This window comes from Bombus vancouverensis, chromosome 18, assembly GCF_051014615.1.
Source record: "Bombus vancouverensis nearcticus chromosome 18, iyBomVanc1_principal, whole genome shotgun sequence".
Classification (NCBI taxonomy): domain Eukaryota; kingdom Metazoa; phylum Arthropoda; class Insecta; order Hymenoptera; family Apidae; genus Bombus; species Bombus vancouverensis.
The window spans coordinates 2,475,510-2,502,695 of record NC_134928.1 but is presented as its reverse complement, the minus strand read 5'-3'; the positions used below and the strand labels follow the sequence as shown (position 1 = coordinate 2,502,695).

Sequence of the window (27,186 nt, the reverse complement as noted above, 5' to 3'; positions counted from 1 at the left end):
CCCCCGACTTCGTTTTCTCCTCTTTTGCCTTCTTATACCGCCTCCCTCCACCTCCCCGGGGAGACCCAGGATGAATATTCGATCATGAACGAGCGTCAGAATTTCAGATAAGCGCGATTCTCGTCGTCGTTATTCGCGCGGATCGAAACTCCTGGGGATCAACCTGTGATATAAGGCCACTTGCGCCGCTAGATGATAATGGCGAACTGGGCGGTGCATTGAAACGGACCGTGTTTTATATTTTAAATAAAGGAGGGAATTAGTTTGTAAGGAACTAATCGGGAAAAAATGAAAATTTAGAAGGGAATATTGGTCAGAAAGCGTATCGACGCGCCAATCGTTTGTTCAGACGTACAGTGTAAATTATTTGCTGTGGAACTAGGATATATTCCAGTAGAACTGAAATATGCGTTAGGTATTTGTAAAAAGCGAGGAACAAGGAACAAAGCAATCGCTGTGTATTTCGATGTAATGTCGATGCATATTTGAAATTTCTACATGCAGCGACGAGAGGTGAGAAATTCTGTAGCGTGAAAATGGAATTTTTTTCATTAAAAAATTTATATCCATTTACAATGCACAATGCGCATTCGTACAAATCGAGACAGAAAATTGCGAGTGAGAAAATTTTCTCTAACGGAAGAGAGTGTATCTACCGTGTTCGTCGAAATGCAAAGTTTCGTTTAATTTAATCAACAATCGATAGAAATATAAAAATGACGAAAAGGAAGAATCGGTATGCATATTGATCTGCAGTATATCAGGAAGGGAGGCAGGATCGCTCGCCAAGGACACGGAAGAAGTCCTCTTTGCCATCTGGCGGTTTCCTGCAGTATCACCTGACTGCAAAATATCTTTTCTGCAGCTCTCTACAGTTCTCGGCTGCCGATATTTCGATAGAGCGAAAAATGCAGTTCGCGCTCAACACTTACACGGTACATAAATATTTTCTGACCCCGTTTCGTATCTAAATAGAAATTCTAAATGGCGGTTTCCCGCGGGATTCTGTTGCCGAGAAGCGTTAAGGGGAAAATGAAACGTTTACGGTTGCCAATCCTCCCTGCGCAGCTGCACTCGTAAATCGCGAGGTGGAACGCGAATGTTCAAATAGCTGAACAGATTAATATACGCGGGGCAGTTTCGCGTCTTTGGTTAGCTAATCTTAACGATAATTTTACACGCGGGCAATCTCGTTGGTGAACTGCGAAAACGCGTTGTTAAAACACGTAGTTTGAAAAACGGGCAGAAATGGTCAAAGAGGAGAGGAAAAAGGGCGCAAGCGAAGACAGCACCTACGTCCACGTAATTGCCAACCAATTTATTTAAACACAAGCTGAACAGTCGTTAAACTTGATGGTGGCCTACCTTACCGGTTGAGGAACCTGTTCAGCAACGAAACGTAATATTAAGGAGCGTTCACACGAGTTTCGATCGCGAGACTGTGTGGCCAGTCTTAGAACTACGGCAGAGTAGGACAAAATTTCGAAATTATTAGCTCGAAACCTATATTTAATACCGTCGGTCGAATCGTTTCGTTTCGATCGAAATCGGTTTCAGCCACGAAGGAAATAAATCGACGCGAAGATAATTGGTGAAGCCAGCTGCTCGCTTAAATCCTGTCCCCACTTCAAATATTAATATTAATATGTAATATATATATATTCAGCGCAATGCAACGTTAAATCATAAACTCGAGCGTCAAGATGCCATTGTCGATTTAACAGCTTCTATTATAGCACGATGAAACGCACCAACCATTTGCATAATTTCAGACGCCATTAAAATTACGTTATGAATTATTAATTTTCGTATCATTTTACTCGCGAAGATAGCCCGATTATCATTTTCTTTTTTTTTCGTGGATATTTATTCTCGATATCGTTTCGTATCCTTGAACCGATCAAAGTCAGTAAGATTGGAAATGTGCGGTGAACACGTGCGCGCGAGAAATACCCACTCGGTGTCGTTCACCCATGTGTGTATTTCATAGCGTTTCAAAGTTATGCAACCGCGAGTATAAACATGAAAAGATACGATTCATTAGCGTGTTATCAAGATAGCAATGAGTAGTAAGTAATACGTAATGATAGGATACAGAACTGGCGTGGATAATGAAGAAAGTGTGTTTGCGACGACAAAGGGGATAATAACGGTTGGTTAGAAGTAGCCGGCCAGGCCGAATGAATGACTGGCAGCTTACACGTAAACAAACAAGTATCAATGCGTCCAAATTGAAACATAAAACGAAATGAATGAGCCCATAAATACTTAGACCTAATGGTAGGGTGCGGGTAAGCTATTGCTCGAAGATCGTTACTTATGCGAACGTTGTAAGAGAACGTGGCCGATACCTTTGTAAATATTGGCGTCGCGTCGCTTCGCTTTAAATGCTAACTTTTCATCGAAATTCTAATGGCATTATTTTTATCGTTTTATTAATTTTATCTCGATAGATACAGAGGACGCAACTTAAAAAAAAAGACGTTATTATCAAACGTTCGCAATCTTAGATAATGTAATTAACAATTCTTTTTTAATTTCAAGGTTCGTCTGCTACGTCGTTCGTTCAACCTGATACGTTTAAATCAGATTGTTCGTCACGTCGCGTTAACATCATCGGTAGATACCTAACGATTATTACGGCAATCAAAGGAACCTTTTCTTACGCAAACGTAGACGCTTAATTCGCAGAATGCAAATAGTAGCAGCGAAATTAAACGTGTATTCTATTAATTGAACGTTAACTCACCCCATCGTGCCGCAGACGTTGATCCTGTCTATCATCTAACAGTGCCTACGCGAATCTGCTTCTGCATTCTGAAACGAAAGGAGACAACGATCAAGGAAATCTTCCAAAATTACGAGCCGCGTTTAACAAGATTCTACGTGGAAACCATGGACTTCTACTTTGTATAAATGCTGCTATTGAAGAGGATCCGTGAGCAGCCCCGATATTCATCCGGCACGAATAATGAACGATTGAGTATCGAGTTTACAATGATTTTCTGTTTCACGGGGACACTGATGGTCTTTGTGCGCCACTGTGCTGCTATCGTGACATTAAGATTCCAAGAGGGAGGCCTGACAGACGGCCGTGCAGCGCCATATTCGCTTCGCTTTCGTCCACGAACTTTAGCTTCTCTGTCACGCAACTAATTCCCCTTTGCTTTTCTTGCGGGATTGAAAAAAAAAAGAATATGAAAAAATGCCGACTTCCAAGAGCACACCGGCACAACTGATAGCGTTTCAACGACGGTATTGATATTGGCTGAACGATCTTTTGGTTTTTCATGGCGTCGGAATTTTTTTGCTAACCGCCACCCATGGCCCGAGACGTTCGAGACGATCTAACAACCGATCCTCGTTCACTTCTGTGTTCCACTTTGTTTTATCCTTGCGAAAACATCGGATAGCGAAGCGAAGAATTCGAAGCGCTGTTTATTTTACAGGCTGCGAAGCTTTAAAACCAGTTCGAAGCTGACGAGGCGTGAGACGCTCGAAAACGCAAGGATTCACCGTCGCGAGGTAATCGAACGTGTCTCGCTCGTTGCATCTATGGCAGCCATATAACGAGAAGGAGACTTAGACGATCGGTGAGCTTGCAATCAGCGAGTCTATCGGGCCAGATTACGCGAGTTAAGTGTTACGTAACGAAAGACATCGACCGTATGTATTAATACCTCGCGTCGTTGAACCAGCCAGGATAGTGCCAGCAATAACAATAATGCATTTCTCCGTAGCTTAGCCTGGTGCTGTACACGCGACTCCACGACATGGATTTGCAATTCGAACGTCTATATGTATAAATCGAGAGGCTACTCGACGTGTCCGCGCGAACGGATAAACGCGGTTAGAAGAGGGAAAGTACGTGGAAAGGAGAACTAGAGTTTCCTGGGCGAACAGATGAAATAAGATGGATCGAAAGGTGTAGAAATAAAAGGAACGATACAAGTTAAGAATATCGCGGTATCTTTTTTTTTCCTTCTCAAGATCGAGCGGATAACAGCATCGTTATACCGCAACATGGATGCAACAGCTGCAACACAAGTCACGTTTGTTTGGCTTAAGGCAATTCCCCGTCATTTCGTATGTGAGCTCTTTCAAGAAATTTTTTCTGCAAACGTTCGTCGAAGAATAAAGAATCCATTATGTGGTGTTAATGCACGTTTGAAGAAACGGTATCTGCATACTTGTTTATACAGGGACCGTGCCAAAATTTACGTATTTCCATTTTCGATAGTTTCAATCTATATATATTCTGAGCGTAACACTGGCTTAATAGCGTAGCGTCATCTTTGAACAGAATCTTAAAACAACGCAATTAGGACCTATACATCATGCCACTTCCTCTTATTACGTAGACAACAATCATCTTCCTATATCTTTTCTCCGTATCACGCTAACAGTTTCCAGTGTACAATACACGATTATACGCAATTATGTACTTAATCATTTTCATCCAATCTATTGTAATTAAAAATTATTTAATAGACCTATTTTTACAGCATTTCAAACAGCCACGTCGTTAGACTATAAACACCTGAGTGGTTACATAAATATGTAACGGTACAACGATTCTTTCTTCTTTATTTTCCTCGTCTACGAGCTAAATTTCTAAGCATCGATCTTAGTCTGTGTTACGTTACGTGTTATCTACGTTGTGTCTCAGTGTAGGCTCGTCTATTTATCCAATATCATATTCCTATGATATCGGATTTCTTTTTGTCGTAGCTGCTGTATTTTAGTCGCATAGACCGAAAGCAAGAAGCGACGGAGAACAAAAAAGGAAAGAAGGGAAGAAAGAGAAGAAGGAAAGAAGAAAGAAAGGAAAAAGAGGCAACTTTTTATATCTCACATTATCGTTACTTCGCTCTAAATCTGTTCCACGAAAAAACAATCGACAGTTTTAATCGTGAACGTTCTGTATCTTGTTTGGGGTTTTTCCAGCTTTCTGACCGTTCGAATAATCTACCAATTTTAACCAATTAAATCAATTACGTCTAACAACTGGCCCGAGTATTAATTAATTCGACGCGGATCTCAGTCAAGGTACGCCGCAAGACTTTATTTTCAATATGAAAAGATGGATACCTAGGTCAAGTTTCTCCGTGCGTGACTTCTGCACAAAGATACGCTTTCTAACTCGAAAGAAAACAATAAAGTCTCTTCTTTTTTATTTTCCTTGCTCATTCATTACTCTTACTATTATCGATTCGCACGATGCTTTCCAACTAACATTCGTTCGCGTGCTTCGCGCATGGTCATGCATTCGATAGTTCTATGATTTCACTGCTTGCTCTCCTGAATTCGCATCGAACTGTCTCCGTCCAGTCTCTGTGGCTCGTCGTTCACACCGAAAATTGCCCAAAGATGAGGGAACATGTAATTCTTCCCTAACATTTCGTTATAAATCCTTCGTCATTTTCTTACGGCAAACGTCTACATTGAGCTAATTTTAGATCTCGTAATTGGACGATGTAAAGCGGAATTTAATTTTCTCCCTCAACTAGTAGACTGGACTACTATAATAGTCTGAATTAGGATTACTTAATTTCAATTTATTTCAATTATATTGAGAACGCTATTGTGACAATCTTCGTCACATGAAACACAGAATACTGTACGATCTTTACTACAATTAGTTTATTTACAATGAACGGATTAAACAGATGTTGGTTAAACAGGAAACGATGGTTATTCAACGTGAACTAATCACAATAACAGATAGCTAATTTGCAACTCTCCTCGCCACGGAGCAATTTAGACTCACTGGTTTCTCAGCTCACACTGCTGTTAATTCGTTTATGTCACTTAGCAACACCCTGTCTTTTGTCCTAGCCTCGTGTCTTTTGTCTTAGCCCCACCACGCACATGTTCCGCAACCGCTTGTTTACAATTCACCCGACACCCCTCGTCCACGATATTACAATACAAATAAAAATTAAGAAATACTGCGAAACAGTGTAGCTAATATTTTCTTTTTGTTTGATAGACTATTTACAATCAATCCTCATTGACAATTATAAGTAAATTATCTTCGCGTGGTACTGTAACTTGGATTATAAGATTAAAGAGTAAAGTTTACCTTTTTTTTGTTTGGTAGACTATTTACAATCAATTCTCATTGACAATTATAAGTAAATTATCTTCGCGTGGTATTGTAACTTGGATTATAAGATAAAAGAGTAAATTTTACTTTTTTTTTCTTTGGTAGACTATTTACAATCAATTCTCATTGACAATTATAAGTAAATTATCTTCGCGTGGTACTGTAAATTGGATTATAAGATTAAAGAGTAAAGTTTACTTTTTTTTGTTTGGTAGACTATTTACAATCAATTCTCATTGACAATTATAAGTAAATTATCTTCGCGTGGTACTGTAACTTGGATTATAAGATTAAAGAGTAAAGTTTACCTTTTTTTGTTTGGTAGACTATTTACAATCAATTCTCATTGACAATTATAAGTAAATTATCTTCGCGTGGTACTGTAACTTGGATTATAAGATTAAAGAGTAAAGTTTACTTTTTTTTGTTTGGTAGACTATTTACAATCAATTCTCATTGACAATTATAAGTAAATTATCTTCGCGTGGTACTGTAACTTGGATTATAAGAGTTCTAGTTAAATGTAATACTTAGATCTAAAGAGTATTGTCTTTTTAGTCTGCGGATCTGATCCGTCGTGTCAAGTAATTGGGTTTTAGTGGTTGTTAACTCTTATATTATATCTGTTACTGAATTTTCATATTTCTTCTTTAACTGTGGATATCTCAAGTCGCTATGTATCGTTTCGTTGGTAACATACCAAGGTGCATCTATCAAGGATATTAGAGTTTTTAATTGGAATCGTTGGAGAATTTCTATGTCGGAATTACTCGCTGTTCTCCATAGTTGCTAATATTTAACCCAAATTGTCATGGATCGTCTACAATTCAACGATATCAATTAATTTTTAGGTTATTTTTCAGAATCGATACATATATGTATATTTTATCTATTCAGAGAAGCGAGCATATTTCTCAGTACATGAAGAGAAAAGTGACCATCGCTTCGTGATATTAGATCGCCAGAAGGGTCCTACGACCAATGTATGAGACTCCTATGTAAAGACCCATTGTAGGGAGATCGCAGCCTATCTCTCTTTACATGAGCCTACAGGCCAAGTAGAGTCAGAAGTTGGCATTCTCGTTGGCAATATCTCGAATGGCAAGACTTATATAATGCAAAAGTTGTGATTAATGCAAATCTTATGTTCCTGCTGTAGGCATCTAATCTTGATGAGATTTTATAATTCGTATCGTTTATCAAAACAACATTGGTTTGCAAAGTGAGGTTAAGTTAAGAATTATGTTCACGGCTTAAGGATATTGCCACAATTCGTTTTAAGTATCAAACATTTCTTCTCGATCTATAAATTCTGAAGAATATATTATGCTTACCGGTATATTAATATATGTACATAAATTAAGATAGATTAAGTTAACGTTTAAACAATTTCAAAGGTAAACTTAACTCGGTGTATGTTCCGTCGCATGGATGTTGAACTTTAGATCGACATACTATATCTTCTTTATGAAATAACTTGATTATTCTAATGTTCGTAATAAAGAAATTTAACGATCAATAAGAAATAGATTGAAATATTAGTTAAGAAATAAAATGATTAATGTTCTTGATAAAATGTATCTCTCAGAAATAGATAAGTATTTCAGATATTAAATAAAATTTTAATATCGGAATCTATATAAATTAATGAGCAGATAATTGAGATATTTTAATCAACTGTAATATGATTTTTAAAATATTACTTGCTGTTAACAAGTTATATATAACGCATTGTTTCACACAATTTCAAACACTTCTCCTAGTTCGATCTATCACGAAACGATCAATCCATACATAATACATACGAGTGTTCATAAATATTCAGTAACTACTACCTAGCGATAGAATATTTTAAATTTACTGCATATTTACTGCAATAAAAAAAAAAGAGTGACTTTTCTAAAGAAGCAAGCGACGCATGACCGTAGGAAACTGTAAGCGATGTATATATAACCAATGGCTTTGAAATAGGAAGAAAATGGGGAAAAGAAAATGAAAAGTGTCTTTATTAAAGACGACCCGTGCCGAATTTGAGCGAGTGTCTTTCTTCCCAATGATCGTTTCGGGTCCACCATCATGATCTTCTTCATGGTGGTCGGTTAGATGGGGGCGAGGACTGGATTTAAAGATGTTCTAGGAAGGGGACGTGTTTGAAAGAAAAGGGGAGGACTCGTAGCCTTTGTGGCCGGGTTACCTCCACTGACAACTCCGCCTTTAAAATAGCACCGGTTCCGCTTCGTTTGTTTCACAGTCAAACGAAACTGCAGAAAAACTGTTCCATCGAATTATCTCTTCCGTTTTCCTTCTAAAATTAATTACCGCGTTAATGTCTATTCTCCAGACATATTCTCCAGACATTCTCCCTTTTATTGTTCATAAAAAATCCGTACCGAAATAGTAAGCTTCAAACTAAGGTACCAAAGCGACGGAATTTTTTAATTCTCATGGCATTTATTAGTAAAAATAATAAACTAAATCTCTACTTTTTCGATTTTTCTGACAATATCGATTATCTATCATGGAAATTTCTTTTAGGCTGAGCTGCCTGCTATAAACTTTGAAGTTTAGTTTTCAAGTATTAAGTTTCGTAAGGAAATGATAGAGATGTCCAACCTTTTTATTATTATAATATATAACGAGCAAGTATTTTATATTATGTTATCGAGTTATTGTTCTATTGGAACGATAATTCGATAAAGTATAATATAAAACAAAAAATGTCGTGCATCTATTATTTTCTCAGAGCAAACTAATACTTCTACTTAGTAAAGTAAAGTAAAAATCATAAATGAAATTTTAAAGGCGCGATTACAAAATTGCTATGTACATAACAAATGAAGAAAAATGTGAAATTGTTACAGAAAATGTAGGAGTGGCTTGTAGATTCCATAAGGAAAGTACCTGCTACCCCGGCAACTCCGCCCTCCAAATACTCGAAGGCTTTCTTGGCCCGACATTCCTTTCATCGCCATCAAGGTCAAGGTAGGTTAGAAAAATTTAGAATGGCCAGACTTCTAAAAACCTGACATTCCGTTCGTAGACGTCAAAGACAATCTTCCTCTTGATACAGCGACTGCGACCACAATAAATTGCTTCCGTCCAGTTAGAAATAATTCGTCGAAAATAATAATAATAAAAAAAAAAATCCTCGGCCATTTTATCCTTTAGGCAATTGAATTTTCTCGTACCCCTATGTCGCCTCCATAAATCTTTGGAATCTCCCAAGCAAGGCTACATTAAAAAATGAAAGGAAAAATAAATAAAAAGAAGCACGGCAATATTTACAGTTACACAAGAAAAAGTAACTCATCCTACATCCATTTTTCTTTCTGCCAATGAAATATTCGTTGTGCAATACGAAAGTACATAAGTTCACGGTACTCGAGAGGAATCGAACGAAACGACAAGTCGAAATGATATACAACTTCGTTTAAATTGTCGGAAAGAAAAGTCAGAGTTTTAACAATAGCGGCATCAGCAGCTAATTAAAAGGAACGGTAATGCAGAAAAATCTGTGTCGCAACGGAAGATTTAAGAGGAGAATGCGCGGAGGGTGCGCAAGTCAACGGGCGGGAGACTGTACGGAGGCCAGAGAAGTGGGTGATGAATAATGGATGGTACGACGTGGCTATCTCGTGCCCAGTATAGCCTGTAGGACTTCGCGGTAATGGTCCGTAAATTGCTGAACCGTAGGGATAATGAAATCGCCGCGGTTGGCTCTGTAAACGCTTCGTTATTACGCGTTTCTGTATCCCTGCGGTCGCGCTTTGCGTTATCAAACCGTTCCGATATTTCGCCCAATTAGAAATACATAAGTATAGAGTTCTCTAATAGGTACGTTACATTTCTTCGACGAAAATAAACTCGCGCTTCGCCTACTGTTTTGCTACGATGACGACATATCGTTACTGTGATATTTATTAGGACGTCCTAAAAGTTTCTTTCCTTTTATGAGGAAATAATAGACGCACGACGTTCTTTGTTTTGTATTAGTTTATCGAATTACGTACGATCGATTCTGTTCTATCAAAATAAAAATCACGACGTTCGACAGATTAGGTTTCATGTTTGTATATAGACGCGTCATTGTTGAAGGATACCTCCCGGGCAATCTAATACTTTCGACAATATACATATTAAGAAATCACAGTATCTTTTGCTATGTTTATGCATTAGAGAACTAGGTTTTTTTCTACAGATTCTTACAGAAGTAGTGGTCTTTCTAAATTGTACATTGTATCCATCTTATCTTATACCATTCGTACAATTTTTGTGCTTCGAGAATATTTACTTTCGCGTGTAGCTTTCGTTACAAGACACGACTTGTATTAAGGAGTTTTCGAGGTTAGTAACGGTATCGAGAAATTGATTCCGACGAGCGTAACGTGGACGGAAACACGAGCACCGTGGAAAAATGTCTCTCATTGCGAAGACAATAGGAATGCATCTCCTATTACAACGAAAGCATATCTAGTCAAAGCACTTGTGACCTGAATCGTGAGGGCAAATAAGCGATATCCTATAATCGTTGCTTTGATGACCTTAAAGTAAGTGCAAGCAGGTAGGTAAGCCAAGCAAAGGTAAATAGGCGTTCCGCAATGTTTGGACAGAACTACCACCAGGTGGCACGCCCACCTAATTTCCCTAATCTGCCATGCAAATCGGCCACATTAAGACTTCTCTTTACTCTGGTCACTAGAAATTTCATAACAGGTAAAGATCCCACTGGGGCCTCGCTATAAGAGCCATTCATCCTGAAGTATTCCTATCAAATACACAATAAAAGGGAAACTTATCTTAAATAAGATCGCTGTACAAAGAGCTATAACAAAGAGTCGATGGCAAATAATTTCACTTTCCGTGATAGAACGTCTGGGTAATTACCAATCTGTCAGTCGCTTAAACCAGTTTAAAGCAAAACAGATTTTAACTGTCGCTACCTTTTTATTGCTCGACATTGTTAACGAACTTCACCGTGCAATTATTCAAAATTACTAAGGCAGCGAGTTGTAGGAAAGTGAAACGAGAACGAGAACACGGCCAGATGAAAAAAGCATCGCGATTCTTCGCATGGTGTTCTTGTAATTATTTCACGTAGCTCGATGTCTACCTACTTAATGCACTGGCGTGATATGCACATTAATGGCGTCATACACGATAACCCTAGGCGCTAACAAGAAGTGACTGACGCCTGAACGTTTTAGATTAACCAGATAGGTTACTACATAAACGAACTTCCGGTGCGCGTGTGAATAATGTGCTGCTAGCAAAAAATATTGCATTTTTGATAGCGCGCGGGAAACTTCTGCATCGATACTCCCATGTTCCTCGTTAAACTGAACAAGGTTACTCTTTGCCGATCACGTGATATCGCGTCGTAGGTTCCATTCAATGGTCCATCATACTGTCATACTAATTTAATGACTCCAATTCGTTCCGCCTTATCCGGCGGACTATGAGGTTCGTGCGAAACCACGTTCGACTCGTGCATCAAAATTATAACTTGGAAACTAAGATATCTGGAGTAAATCGAAACGTATCAGACTCGAACAAACGGCAGAGGAATGGTCGTTGCGAGTATTGTACCTACCGAGTCAGTTTTTATCGAACGTAAATTATGTCGGTAAGAAGAATGATGCCGCGGTTCTACTTCTTTAAAATGTACATTCAATTCCAAAAGTAGACGGATACTTCGTACGTTGCTTGATGCATACAGCTTGCGTTCGTGGTAAAAAGCTGCAGGTTGGAACTTGCTCGATCGAAGAAAGAACTGCACGTCGGGACTATAAGTACGTATAGTATATAAAACTATGGTATAGAACGTTTGATAAAAATATCGAAGAAATTTAAGGCATCCACTACTAGTTGGTAGTTCGGAAGAAACAACGATGCATATCGCTGAACCGTCCAGTTTAGACTTTGTAATATTACATACGACTTGTACGGTTAACTGTACGTACGATCATAGAAACAATAGAAGTGAGATAGGATCGCGAAACAGAAGTCGTGGATTATCGGGTAGACCAATACTCCTAGATATCCAGCGCGTAGGCTTGGACAGGGTCGTGCAGGATACTTGGTGTACATAAGAGTGGCGACGTGGGCTGGTAAGCTTTTCATCAAGTGGGTTCATCGGGGCCAAGAAGAGCCTTTTGGAATGTGCTTGATCTAAAGAAGTGGTGGGAGAGCCCGGTGAATTAAGCCGAAAAGAGACAGAGAAGATACACGCTAAGCGGAGAAACGGCAAAAACATGATCCCCCCATTAATACTATCTTCCCTTCTCCTCATTTTATTCCTTCTATTTTGGCTGCTTCTTGCTTCCATCTCCACGGATATTATAATATTTTTACGCATTTTTGCTGTATTATTTTTCTACGTCTGTCTACTGATTTACATTGTCATTGGAGATATACGTACGATTCTACTTGGCTGATTCTGTCGGAAAACAGACATTATGAATCAACTTTTTCACCAGCTACTCTCACTATATTCTAATTCTATTGCCGTTTCTCTCCCGTTCTCACTTACATTTTCATATTCATTTTTATCTTTGTTTATCGATTGATAGACAAGCTAACCGCATGAGATCGTTCACGGTTGAATAAAGTCATTCAAGTTTTTTCTGACGGTAACGCGTATCGGTATAATTTATCGATCTAAATTATATTTTATAACGACGTATCGAAATATGGAGTATAGTTGTAGAAATAAAAAGGATGAGTCGTGTGTAGGATTATAGAATGTATGAAACAATCGTAAAATCGGTAAGTTTATCAGAATTTTACCGATGAGTTTATCTAAGATCGAGGAATATTTACTAGGCTTACTTTCTGCTACTTGCGAGCAAACACGACGGTGGCTGCGCAAGGGGAAACATTTATCTGATATATAACACGTTTATAAGTTCCGCGGAGACGAGAGAGGCAACATGAAACTCAAGCTAAAGTACTCAGCTTGATAGGCAATGAAGTGTAAGTGGATATGTTTCGTCGTCTGCTAAAACGCGATGATATCGGGATTCTCTTCTACAGGCCGGTGAAAATAAATGGGTAAATCAACAAATGTAACCCTACTTAACACCCGTGATCATTTTGTTTCTGTTCTTATTAGAAAGAAACCGCAAATGCATTTATTTTTGTGAGCCACGTCGCGTCGTTCCGCGCCATAAGGATAAAGAAATGGTTAAAAATACGGTCGAAAAAATAGCTTAAGAATGCTTTTCACCACGGTCGAAAAATAAATTGAACGTGTAATATCCATAAATACGTTTTTGCTATTGTTCCAAACGCGACAACGGTCGCTGTAGCATAATCAACAACGGGATAACGTTACATTATAAAATATTAACGGCCATGCGGTTGAAAGAGGAACGCAATATCCAGAGCGAGGCCGGAACGAGTAAAAGAAATGGTTGAAAAAAAAGGAACTGATAGAAGTACAAGGCGTATAAAAACAATCGTTTCGAAAAACCACACTGTACCATTCGAAGCTTTATTCTTGTGTATTATTCGTTGTTTCTAGTGTTTTCGTTTTTCTACTGCCACGTTATTTATGTAAACTAATCTCTCTCCATCCATTACATAATTATAATAATTAAATTATATATAACGTAAAAATTATCGGTTAGACTACAAAAAAAAAAAAAAAATAACACGGAACCTCATCTCAAACGTAGAAAATTATAACGTTACAACGAAGAAAAGAATATTTAACATAAATAAAATGTTCCTTCTTTTTAAGAAACTATAGGGGTACTTACACACTTGTAAAATATCGTCTAAGAGTCATGCACGAACAAAGGGTATCTACCTCGAGTATCTAAAGCCACAAACTATCGTTATAATTTTCAATCTAGAGTTACGACCGGCCTTAATAACGAACGAAGAAAAAAAAGTGAAAATATGATAAAATGTACCTGAACAGTAGCGTCAGCCAATGTTGGTAAGGCGTACACGCAGCGTAAGTCGCGTGATGGTTGCTAAGGTTGCAACACTGACTACCGTGGTGCATCGCGCTCAGCTGACACGCAAGATGGCTGCCCGTGCCAAGGGCGTGGCCGTGCGCTGAGCTACGTTTCTGCCGGTTTACGAAAACGTTTTCAACGAAACTCGTCGACAAGAATGGAATTCACTCCCGAGAAAAATCACCGAGTTATGGCTTGCACTTCCACATCGGGCACCCGTTAGCTCACCCACGTTGTTGTTGCACGCGACGCGTACGCCGTGCACACACGGCAGCCATCTTAGGATTCTCCTTCCACCTTCCGCGCACGGTCCATCTGTCGCAGCCTCCGTCACTTTATCCTTTTTCCACCACAGACCTTTCTCTTCCACTTATCCCTAGTTTTGCCTATCCTTAGACCGCCTCTTTGACTCTCAGGTAAGAATCTCGGTTACTGCCGCGCGATTTAGGAAATCTTCCGCGAGCCTTTCGAAGCCAAGAAAACTATCCCTTCACGATGGCTTTAACGATCGATATTGTTTGGTTTTACACACGCGCCTCTATTACCAGGCTCGTTCCAGTCAGCCGAAGGAGAAAGAGTCGCTTCCGTTTTTCTCTGACGTTAAGGAAGTTTTATTACGAATAATTTCTCGAAATAAGAGCCGCGACATTATTCCTTGGACATTTTTTAATGACGACTTATTTTACAGCTTCCGAAACGGTACGATTTTATAAATGGTGTGCAGTCTTCGCTCAAGGTATTTATTTCAGTCGTACGTCTTTTCTTTATTCGACATGATTATGTAGTTCCTTTCTGGAATTTAGATACGACGAAAGATAACATATTCTATTTTCTTTAGATTTTTCAATGAAAGAATTTAGAGACGTTTACAGACGTTTTAATGCTATAATAAAACGATGTAACAAGAAGTTTAAAATACCAATGTACAGACGTGGAAACAGACGCATTATTTTTTACAGCGTGCACGAGATAGATCAGAAATTTCCAAGTTTCCCCCTTACATGTATCTTTCATGTAACCCGCCCTTGTCGTCGTTCCCCTCCTTCGTATTCTATTCGTCTACTGCTGCGTGTGTCGAGCAGCGCTGCGCTGCGTGAGCGTCAGCAGACGCACAGCACGATACATTTTCGTGCGTGTCTTTTCGTGGAAAATCAACGACCACGGGGAAGGATGACGACGATTTCGGAGGGCTGTACACGTCGACAGTCAGCGGAACAACCGAAAAGCCACGGCGGCGGACGTCGCGTCAAGAAAAAGAGGAAGAAAAGAGTGTGGAAGAAGTTTAAAAATATTTGGGGTAAGTGTAGACGAAACAGTATGCGATTGTATGTACCCGTTTCTGGCTAGCGATGTGAGCTGTGGCTTGGTTCTCCTCGAGGCAGGCGCGCCAACCGGTATAGCGATGGGAGACGCGATGGAGGGAGTAGGGCAGCCATCTTGACTATAGACGCCGTCTCGCTCGGCCACGTTCACAATCCCAGTAACTCCATCGCAGTTTACGCTTGCGCATTATTGCCCGGTCGCTGAATTTCTTCTTCTTCTTCCACCCTTTGACACGTGCCGCCGCCCGATTCCCGGAGGAGCAAAACACTTATAGATTCGAATTCGAAGCATGGTTTAATCTCTCGCTCTGTGACTTTGCAATATCCTTTTTGGCAGAGAAGTCTCCTTTCTTTTTTCTTTTGTTTCCTATCGTTTATGTCTTCGTATTCTCTTCTCGTATGCCTGGTTCGTAACGAAAATAATAGAAACGTATAGTGGAGAATATTAGTTACCCTTTAACGTTTCTCTGCTGCTGATTTTATTTTTCATATTCTCCTTTCAAGCTCGCCGTCCACGTTAAATCGTAGGTTTATAGCTTCTATCTTGTAATTGGTGTTTCGACCATCAATTTCGTTCGATGTTATACGCTTTTCAATATGGCGGCTATATTTTATAAATTCATTAAATCCGCTGGCGTCCCGCGAACTGAAAAACTTGGCCGATTAATTGCTTCGCTCTCGTCTATATATATGTAGGGATATTGAACTAATATCCCGAATGTATGCATTCGATAACGCGGCATTTATTATGCGAACGATAGTATCGCAATAGCATCAATTTATTTCATCGCGAGTGTCATGATTGTAAATTGAATACGTGACGTATCGTTTACGAGCTCAACTAATTTGATGCGCATTTCAAGCAATTAATAAGCGATATAGTGAAATTGTCGTCGGCACAATCGTTGCTCATATAACCAACGTTTATTCTACAGTCTAAAATTTCGTTCGGCGGACATTTTTTTTTTAGCTAGATATTATACAGTTACCACGTGAAAACTATTTAATCCTATCTTACTCGCGCGAATGCCTAATTAATTTTTATAAAATTTTCATTCCGACATTCGTCGTTCAGCGTATACGATCGCTGTGATTAAATATTTACATTTATCATTTGCATTTTGAGGTACTCACTTATCTTTCCATCCACGATTTTCCGTATTACGATTTCACATTAGGGCCAGATTTCTAGCCGAATCGATTCAACCCAGATTGTTATATTTTGGTACAACGATAAGAATCAAAATTTCATTTGTTCCATTTTACGCTACATAACAAATTAAAATTAATAAAGAGGCGAGTAAAATTGTTTTTTATTCCATTATAGAGTTGAAATAAATAATTAGATCTTTAAAATTTCGCAATACTCGATGATCGTGAGTTGTTCGAACGACTTATAGCCTCTCAAACTCGAGCATGTAGATACTTACGTACATTATCTTCTACATCGACAGTAATTTTTCATTTTTTTTCTGCATTTCATAATTACAATTAAAATGGGCTGAATAATCACACGTAGCCGCGTACTTTTTAATTTTCTATTTACCTTGGCCAGGTTATAATCGTTGATAAATTTTGAATGCAGAAGTATTCCTGGCTAGGGATAATATCAAAGTTTTTCACGGCGCGTCTCCCCCATTAGCCTCAAACGCATTGTTCAGACTTACTGCATATTGATCCCATCAATCTTCCTACTTTCTCCCTTCTGTCTTTCCTTTTCGCGCGTATAGTAGCGCGCATAAATCTAAGAAGTTCTCGCTGGGTTTGCTCGGTACTCCAAATGCACGGTGTATTATACACGTAATAAAAATCGCGTTCTTCGTGAAAGAATCTCTAATCGGATTTTTAACGATACAATTCCCTACAAATTACTATTTTCTTTCTTTTCCTTTTTTTCTTAACGCGAACACGCGCTGTTTTATGATAAACGCGAACTTAATATCAGGTTTATGAAAGCAAGTGCCAGCGCATTGAAAGCATTATTTCGTTCCGCAGGAAAAGCACGTTTACTGATGTTGTATCGCGACTGTATTTATGATTTCAAATGCTGCCTCAAACCTTATCCGGGTCACGCTTTATGCTGCTGATAATCTATCGTTGTTGTCGCACTAAATATTCATCATCCATTTTCTTAAGAAAACTATGCGCCGCCTTCTTATTATACTTGTCTGTACGGCCATTATTTCTTCTGCTCTTTTATCAGCCTTTTTACAGCGTGAAATCATACCGTTGACAGAAAACATTGATTTTATCAATTTTATTTCCGCGTGTTAAAAATTTATGTCGAATTTCGAATGGAAAGAAATGATCATAATTACAAACACCGTCGTCTATTTCTATAACAATTATAAAACTATTAATGTCACGATTGTGATATAATTATTGTCGATAACATTCGGTTATCGTTAGCTAGTAATAATATAAAGTAGAAACACTCGTGAATAATTGATTTTTAAATCGATCGAATATGAAGCATAAAAACACGATATATATAATTTACCACGCGAGTGGTAGCAAGAAACAAATAGAATAAAACGTACCGTGGTGTGGAAGAATTAATGGTGAATCCACCAGTGAATAGTTTCTGAGTTGGCTGGGAGGTGTGAAATTTTAAGAATAATCCGTAACGCGGTAACGAGGAGAACGAGCAATCTGCTTGCACTTTTATGCGCCGTTTGGCACACGAGACGCACGTCGCACCTATAAAACGCATAAAACGTCAGGTATAAATGGCCGCCGCGCACTCCTTCGACCGAACCTTTTAAAACGCGCGCCTCCGCCTCGGTTGGATTCAGTAAAAGTTGCCTTTTGTTTGATAGCCAACTAAATCGGCCCGGCAACCCCCTAATGCGTCATTACTGTCGGGTTTTACGACTGCCTCGTATCATTTCACTTAAGTATATTGATATGGCAACGAGTTCTTGACCTGCCTCAACGCCAACGATCCTACCATACTTATGCTATGTACAAACGCGTTTGTCACGGGCTGTGCTTCATGCAGTTTTTGGCACTTGACTGTAAGAGAAATTATCGTTTGCAGGAAATGTGGAACCCACTGCTTTCGGTGAAATATAGCCGGGAAACTGAGTTATAAACGAGACCGAGATACGAACTCTGCATATATTTCGAAATTTCTTTTACATAATTTCTTTTATATAATTTTACCGTTTCGCCAGTATTACTTTGGTGTTTCTGATCTCCATCGTGCGCTTTCTGTTTGATGAGGAAATTTTTTTAAAATACCCTAGCTATCTCGACGAACGAGAAACACTTTACGGAAGCAAATACTCGGCAAGGCGTCGTTTCGTCCACTGATAATGACAGCTTATCTTTGTACTGTCATCCGCACAGTTCCAAGTATGTTCATCTTCCAGAATATTCGTCGAGACACGCTCGGTTGATGAGTGAAAAATGGTTTCATCCGTGATAACCTCCGTGACATTTCACCAATGCAACCCGATCAACTTGTTTTTCTCGTACTTTCATCGAAAGGAACTTCCTCCTTGGTTTCACAACTTCCTATTCCCTTACTAATTTTCTAAAGAAGCTGCACAGATTTTTCGTTACATACTTGCTATCTAGTTGCCTGGAATTTTCTCTGCAAAGATCCTCTTCAACTTCTCGTTACGTTCCAAGCACAGATACAAGGTACACGCCATAAATGGATAGAAAAGAAGATGTCGGCTGTGCACCAGAGAGCACCTACCTACTCATTACCAGCAAACATGTTATCGCACAAACAAGGGCACATCTTTATCCGGAGAAAACAACCACCGCATTCCTTGCACGTTCAAACTTACAACATCAAATTCATATGACACTCGAGCCCTTAAGCAAAATGTGCACCGCCGAACATAAGTATCGCAACACCTAATCATTATATTCATTGAAAAATTCGAATAAACACTTTACTTTATTTCATATTTTATATCACAGCACACGTACGATACAAATAAAATAACAACTTTACAATAAAATACCTGAAAAGTATTCAGTTTGCACTAAATGTCAATAGGTCAATCCCAATACTTTTGGTACGTAACTCTTTCTACGATATCACAGTACACGCGCGACTTTTTTGATGGAGCAGACGAAACGATGGTGTTAGAGGCGCGTAGGTCGAAGTGGAACTAACTCTTGTCCGCTTAACCCCATGGATTCTGTTGGTCGTCAAACGGCCGTCCTTGGCTCCTACGAAAAAAAAAATGCTCGGTTTCAATGAGGGGTTCACGAAAAAAAGCAGAAACTCTGAAATGAGCAATTGTAGGGTTTACGAGGTCGTGGCAGGCATAAACGTTTAGTTTCAGTCACGGGCCAGATCCGACGGGTCGACATGACCACTTCCGACGGATTGGTCTTGTACGCTTTACCTGTTATCCAAACTTTATCGGTTTTTTTTCTCATAAAACATGCTTTCTAGAGACAGCCTGCTTCTTTTATTCCCTTTTTTTACTAAGAAAATGCAATTCCGCATTTTGAAGACACTTTATCGTAGTGATATGTATTTTGATTATGTAACGTCAAATATATTTGAGAGAAATGGTAATACTTTTTCTATACTTTTTTTAAATGGATGCTCAACGTAAAGGATTAACTGAACTAAAAGAACACACTGGTAGAATGAATATTGCGTTTGAGGTTAGGTTAGATTTCATCCCGACGAATTTCGAGTTTCAATATCTGGTAAAAAACACCAGTATTCTTCAATATTTTTCTCAAATTTCATGCATTTTATTCTTATCGATGAAATATTGAAATAAAAGATATTAATCTATACGAAAAGTTATTCTGAAAATTCGCAATATTTGACAAACAGAAATTTTAATACGTGGTCAAATTATTTATAAATAAATACCAGCTACGGTATCTAATCAATGACGAACTATCCATAGAATATTTTCTGTCGAATAGAATCGCGCAGTGTGTTTGGACGAAGAAGTAAAAAGAGGTGATCGTTGTATCAGAAAGAAGGAAAAAGTTCGGTCATTACTGTTGGAATCTCGAAGGTTTACGAGGTCGAGCGGATCGCCGAACGACTGATTTGAACGAGTCAAAGCGCAACGACCTTGCAGGTTTACCTTTTTTACTAGCCATCCCCGAGTCAACGTCGACTGTGACCCTTTATGGGTATTCCTGCTATAAACACCCTCTCTGTCACCCCGTTAAATGCTTTTTTAGCCAAAGCGGCCGTTTTTAACAACCCTTGAGAGACCTCGGGTCCATCTACCGCTCGCTCCCTTTTCAGCCAGTCGGCCGCCGTGGAGAAAAAAGCCGCACTATTGCAGGAAACGCGGCACCTCGACTATTCTTTTCCGAGGTTTTTACGAGCAGCCTTGAAATTCCTTGCAATTTCGTAACTGCCTTCCTGACTTGCCGAGTTACGTATACTTTTTTAAGATCTTTTTGTGGCCACGTTCGAGAAAAAAGATAGCAGGGAGAAGAAGGTGGAAGGAGTTCGTAAAAAACCAAGGCCAGTCCTTCAGGCGACAACATAACCGTGTTTGGACAATTACGTTGGCCGTGAGAATAATTCTAGACAATTTTCGGGAAGTCAGGTAAAAAGCGTGATTTTAAAAAAGTAGCCACGGACTGTCGCTGATTCCCTTAAGATTCTCAAGTTCGCTCTCTGATGCCAAGGTGGTTCAGTCGGACGGTAAAAGTACAGTATCGGGTTTTTCGCAGGTTCGTGCAGTCCATTCGGAATATCAACGGTATTTCGGTTGTAAGTTATACGGTGGAGTCGGGTGACAGTCCTCTGAATCCTGATCGATCTTCTACTATTTCGGTAAGATCGTTCAGTCTCTTCTAAAATATTTAGATCGATCGTTAAGCGTGTTACAATATAGATAGATAGTTTCTTCTATATATACAGTTTATTAGTATTTTACGGCAATTAGATTACCTTTAGATAATTAAGCGGCGATCTATCATTCGTCGGTGGTAGCTACTGGGGCGCGAAGAATTTCTCGATGCATAATACGATTGCTTTTTCTGCCTACGTACCGTTGCAAATTGCCTTGAACCCTCCCCGTTGTTCATCGGATTAAGACATCTACGCGAGACTGACATGCATACGATGCAGATCATACAAGGTTGGGAACGTGACAGGAATTATTGGTAGCTAGAGTAACTCGTTGCATAAAAGTTTAAATAAGGCAATGATCGCTTAAGATTACTCCGGCTGCCCAGCGGGACGCAGATGGTTTCTTTTGAACGTCTCTTATGCAGGCTCCTGTTTCATTGCGCAATTTCTCTCTCGGTACCACGAACAAAGCATCGCTATCTCGGTTTCCTTCTGCAACCCGATATTCAGAGAAGAACCGCGTGCCTCCATTTATTGAAAACTGGTTGTTTCGCCCGTTACGCCGACTTTTATGTGCCGTGTACCACGTTCGTTTCGGAGACATAGCTCTGCGGCTTTTGCGCCTCTTTTTCTTCCCGCCACTTGGCAACAACCGCTAATGCATTCGCGTCTGCAATATCCCGCTGATAAATAATTCACGCTAACACAACAGAATTGTAACATAGCGTAATGCATGCAGCGCTGCATAAATAGTAATCATTTTCATCACGTTTGCCAACCAGCTGAATGTTCGACTAGTTACACCACAACCACTGCATAACACCGCCTGTTACAAACCCTTGTTTGTAAAATCATTCATAGCGAATGCACGTACGTGCAACTTTCATACAGTCAATCTAAATGTAACGGGGTAGCTACCGATCGGAACTTGTCGCGACTTGCGCGCGTAATCTTCGAACGAGCCAAACGTGTATCTATACAAATTCACGCTTAGTATGCCAGCAACCTTTGGCAATCAGTATCCCGCGTGTATAAAGCGCAGCCATTACTTCATTGCGGCGTTTGCTCGAAATTGTATCGCCGTTGATTCGAAAAAGAGTTTCAACGATGGCTTACCAGCTACGCGCCGTACATCCTAGGCGGCGTACATTTATTCATGGAAAATAGGAAGCATTGCTCCTGCGCGAATGGGTAAATAGGTATCGATAGATGCATAAAGCCGGTAGCAGAGAGGCCGCGGCCATTCGCATTGTACCCGTCGGCAGGGTGGAGCTTTCCACGGATATACGGAGCGAGAAAGAGACAGGACAAGGAGAGAGAGACCGGCAGAGAGAAACCGGCAGAGAGAATCGCGAGTGCGACGGGGTTGGCAGAGCGAGAGGAGAATAGCGCGCGGCGGTCCATAACACGCGGTAGTAACTAACCGGATTCCGGTGGGCTATGCGCGGCAGCACCATCGCCCCATACGGCGTAGAATATGGGGAATCTATGGGCTCATATCCACGACCCAAACTGTACACTAGCCAAATGGACGCGGCAATAACGGCCCGTTAACGCTAATTCGCGGAATTCTGATTGACGACGGCCGCAGGGAGCGGGTGTGCCCCTCAATTTCTGTCTCTCTGCACTCTCTCACCGCGCGCTCTATCCTCTCCTCTCTCTAGAACCCTCGACACGTTCGCTCCTCACTTCCTACGTACTATACGATCTCGGTCGCGATCACTAACGCCGCGCGAATTTTTTCCGGATCTATCGTACACACTTTTGTCTCGTCTGATAAAATGTATCGCCTGTAAATCAGACAGCAAATTCGTTCGAGCTACATTTTTTCGTTAGTTGGTTGTCTCGTTCGCGCCTTTTATCGCACTGTCGAAAGGAATAAGATACGATGTTTCTTTCTTCTTGATAGATAGCGCAGAATATCGATGTTCCCTATCTCGATCTTACACGCCAATGTCCCCTATTTCTCCGCTTCCTTTCATCGAATACATGCACTTGCTCTCCGTTTGCTATGAGTACACCTCGAATTCCAAATGTGAAGCCAAACGTCGCGGCTCAACCCTACGATCCTGCGATTTCGAACGGCGTACACAGCCACGTACACGCGCTCATGAACACCTGTACCGTTCTTCCTCTTTAGTTCAATTGTTAATTTATTTTAGCTACAGTCTGGTAATTTGCAGCGTGTATTCGTTACGTAGAATCATGCAATCAAATTGGAACATTAATTTTTATAAGATCTTATCTTCTCATGCATTTAATATTGCTGGCATTAAAATATCTGGATGCAACAATGTTAAACCAGCTGTAAATTCAGCGGACGATCTTCTCGATCGATTACACCACCGATTGACATCTCGGTTGGAATTACGCGCGACACCTTTCTTCGCGTCGTGAAACGCTTTTTTTACGATTCGATGAGATCACCATTTTAATTGCATTCCTGAACGAAACCTATCGTAACAAACATTGCGTGCGTTCGAACCTTCCAATTAAAGCCGACCGTTTGCTGCATTTCACCGTTTATTTATAGACACACGGTTAGCACGCACGCTTTTGCCGCTGGATGCTCACCCTCATAAATGTGTCGACATTTCGCAAAATGCATAGTCGCCAGAATTTGCTAAGAGCGTGAAATTACGTTGCGCGCCTTCCTCGTAACTTCTGTCCATTTTGTACTGACAGTTCCGCCTAAAATTAATACAAAGAGACGGTTAAATCAACGTCAATTAAACCGAAATTTAGACATTACAACTTGCCGATCCGCGGACACTCTGCAGTAAAGTGTTACGTCTACGAACCAATTAATTGTATAAATAGCGCGAAAAAAGTTACTCGCTCTGGGCCAGATTTACGGCGAACGATGAATTTTACGCGATGAAAAGTTCGCGAGATTTCTTCGACAAATAAGGAGCCGAGTTGAATGAGCGTTGGAATAAGAGAAAGAAAAAGAAACGAAGGAACGACCAGTTGGACCAGTTCGCCATTTTGAGCTGCCGAGGAACGCCACCATAAAGCGGTCTTTCGACCTACCGTGTGCACTTCCGTTATCATTTGTGCGCGTCCGTTTCATTTTTGTATTTCAATTAATCGGGAATAGTGGAGAACGTTTATCTCGAAATATCGATACGAGCCAGCCCAATCGATGCATATCTCTGTGGGCATCCTGATTTCGCTTGCAAGCCTGGCGTGGTTTCGGCCTTTCGTTGCCCTCGATCCGTATCGGCCTGTAAATTCGAAAAATCTCCAAGAAACCCTATGAATTTGTCCACATGTGTCTCGTTAACCAGTAGTTTTGGGTATTGCCGGTGGCTGCGGATTAGGACAACCATATGGGTAGCAGGTACGAGCCCCTAGCCCTGGAATATTGCAGGATAAGAGACTGGACCCAATTAAAGCGCTAATAACAACCGTTGTCCGACCAACTTGTTCTCCCTTTCTCTTCCTCCGCAAACGTGAATTTACACGCGAACAGCTATCGCAGTTTCCGACACTCTGCGAAGCTTTAATGTTCGTCGACAATGATGCGAATTCTCTTGTTTGTTCCTCTGAATTTCTCCGAAGAGTTTTAACGCCTCGAAAATGGAAATTTTCCTCGTTCAGTGTCTCTAAAAATTCACAATGTTAGGAGATATTGATAGATATATCGCGTATACAGGGTGGTTGGTAACTGGTGGTACGAGCGGAAAGGGGGTGAATCTACGCGAAAAAAGAAGTCGAAAATATAGAATAAAAATTTTAAAAAAGTTAAAAAAATAACGTCAATCGAGACAACGATCTACGGTGAGATCCGTTCCAACGAGACGCGATAAAGTGCACGCGTACCGAGCGAAAATTCAAAGTGGATTTTCTCGAAAACAAAGCCTCGAACGAACAATTTTTATTCTACATTTTCGACTTGTTTTTTCGCCTAGAATCACCCCCTTTCCGCTTGTACCACCAGTTACCAACCACCCTGTATATAAAATTATTTACGACGCTACCTGTTTGAACTAAAGAGATTAAAATAGGAGACACTTGGGAATGATTTCTCAACATCGTTACAAGATGATTTTCTTCTTCTGACGCGGTCCTTTGTTAACAATTTCACAGCATATTACAGATACTATGTAATTTTAAGGAACATCAAATATTTTCTGGATATATTTGTCATGCGGGAACCTTAGATATTATTTATGCTATTCATATTACCATTCATTATTCGTATTATTCCAAATATAATTTTACGTCACAGTACACGTTCTACGCTGTAGCAGTTAAATACTCGTTACTCCACCCCCTTTTTTTTAAAAACAACCCTACTGTGCTATACGTATTTCGTATCGTTCATCGTTTGTTCAACTTGTTTTACGTCGGCTGGGTACTGCATGAACACACCGATTAAGCCGTATCTCAATCATCGACAATTAAATCGTAGAATCGATATACGGTACACGAGTCTATCGCAGGACGAGGTTATCGACTGATTCATTTCCAGAACCGTTCGCTCGGAATCGCCGCAATTACTTTGATGTGAGAACCGTGTCAAACGTGACGCTACTCTTGATCCGAACGGCCCTTTGATTCGTGAGAAAAGTGCCATTTCGAACACGCTATTCGCGTATAAATCGTTGGATAATCAGGTGTCTCCGGTCAGATCTCTTGCTCGTGCGTTTGATATTCTTGGAGACAGGTACGATCACTATAGGTGGTCGGATGTACGTTTGCACCGATATTAGGAAGTAACAGCCTTACGTCTTCGCCACCATGCGAGTGAAATTAATTAATCTGACCGCGTAGATACACCTAGCGTGGTAACGACGTAATGGGTCTAGTCGCCCTTTGAATCCCTAAACGCGAGTAAAAACTACTTGAAATTCTAAAAAATTCTCCTTTCTCGACAACAACGTGTTCGTGGAAAAATCGTTGATCACGAATCGACGTAATTATCACAGCCGTTTGACTTCTGTTTCCATACAATATTATCTACGCGAATGAATGCAACCGGTTAACTAGCAACTTTATCTCCACGTCGTTGCTAATCACAATCTGCACAATCTTATTACCATATCGATTAATGTTTCTTAATTAGAGGATATCAACGAAGATTTCATTTCTGTCGTTAGAATAATATTGAAATAGCATGTCCGCTACCGGACTAGCAATTACAAGCTTGTTAATTACGACTTAATATTTACGAATGGTGTAGTGCAACCGTGTACGAGAAACGATCCTCAGGAAGTCCAGCTGCACACATACAAATGACTCATTAAAGTTTCGTTGCTCTTAACATCGCCGATAAAGAACATCGATTTACGCGTATTGCAAAGTTTCAAGAGCGAGTACGATGCACGCGCAAATATCACTCGACAATCGTTTCAACTAGCTACGCGATCTTTGCGCCTATACGCCATGACGTTCCCTTCTCTTTCTTTTTTCCTTTCTTTTTCCCTCTTTCTTTCACTTTTCTACGCTTTTCGATCCCACGATCGTGCGTATATCCAGGCGAGACTTTTTCCTGCATTTGTAAATCTTCCACCTACGTGTCGTGTTAAACCATCGACCGCTGTAATCGTTACTCAGCAACGTTAGCTAGCTTCGAAGAAAATTATTCGCGGATAGACACGCGTAGAATTTACGCGTTTCGCGTGAAACTTTATCGGTACACGTTGGACGAGCTTGATATTTCGAAACAAAAGGAAGGCGGTATAAATAAACGGTATATTTTCGTTTTCGAATTATGATACACGTCGCGCGTATTTCAATTAAGGATGATTAATCCCCGGCTGGATCGCATCTTCCCATCTCGTCTTTAAAGTTCCCCAACATCTCACGATTCCTACCTCGAGAAATATTTCGCGTTTCTAGTCGCCTCGCGAGCTATCGTTTACCCGGACACATTCACGTTCGATAAATCAGTGTCTTGACGGGATTAAAGGCCATTGCGAGTTCATTCGACACTCGATTAAAGCGCCGCTTTTTCCCTCGGCTCCGTTTGACGGCATCTAA

At 40.1% G+C, this 27,186-nt stretch overlaps 1 long non-coding RNA gene across 3 annotated transcripts in view; it reads right to left on the bottom strand.

Annotated features, from left to right (window-relative positions):
* Window positions 1–19,438: 19,438 nt before the first annotated feature.
* Window positions 19,439–27,186, bottom strand: part of LOC117161340 (uncharacterized) — a 304,050-nt gene continuing 296,302 nt past the window's right edge. For 2 of the 3 annotated variants that reach the window (XR_013060698.1, XR_013060699.1), the window contains exons 4-5: window positions 23,773–23,889; window positions 19,450–19,586 (exon numbers count right to left, since the gene is read on the bottom strand). This is a non-coding gene — a long non-coding RNA (uncharacterized LOC117161340). Of the gene's footprint in view, window positions 19,587–23,772; window positions 23,890–27,186 lie in introns of all 3 variants that reach the window. The other variant, XR_013060700.1, reaches the window with a different exon arrangement.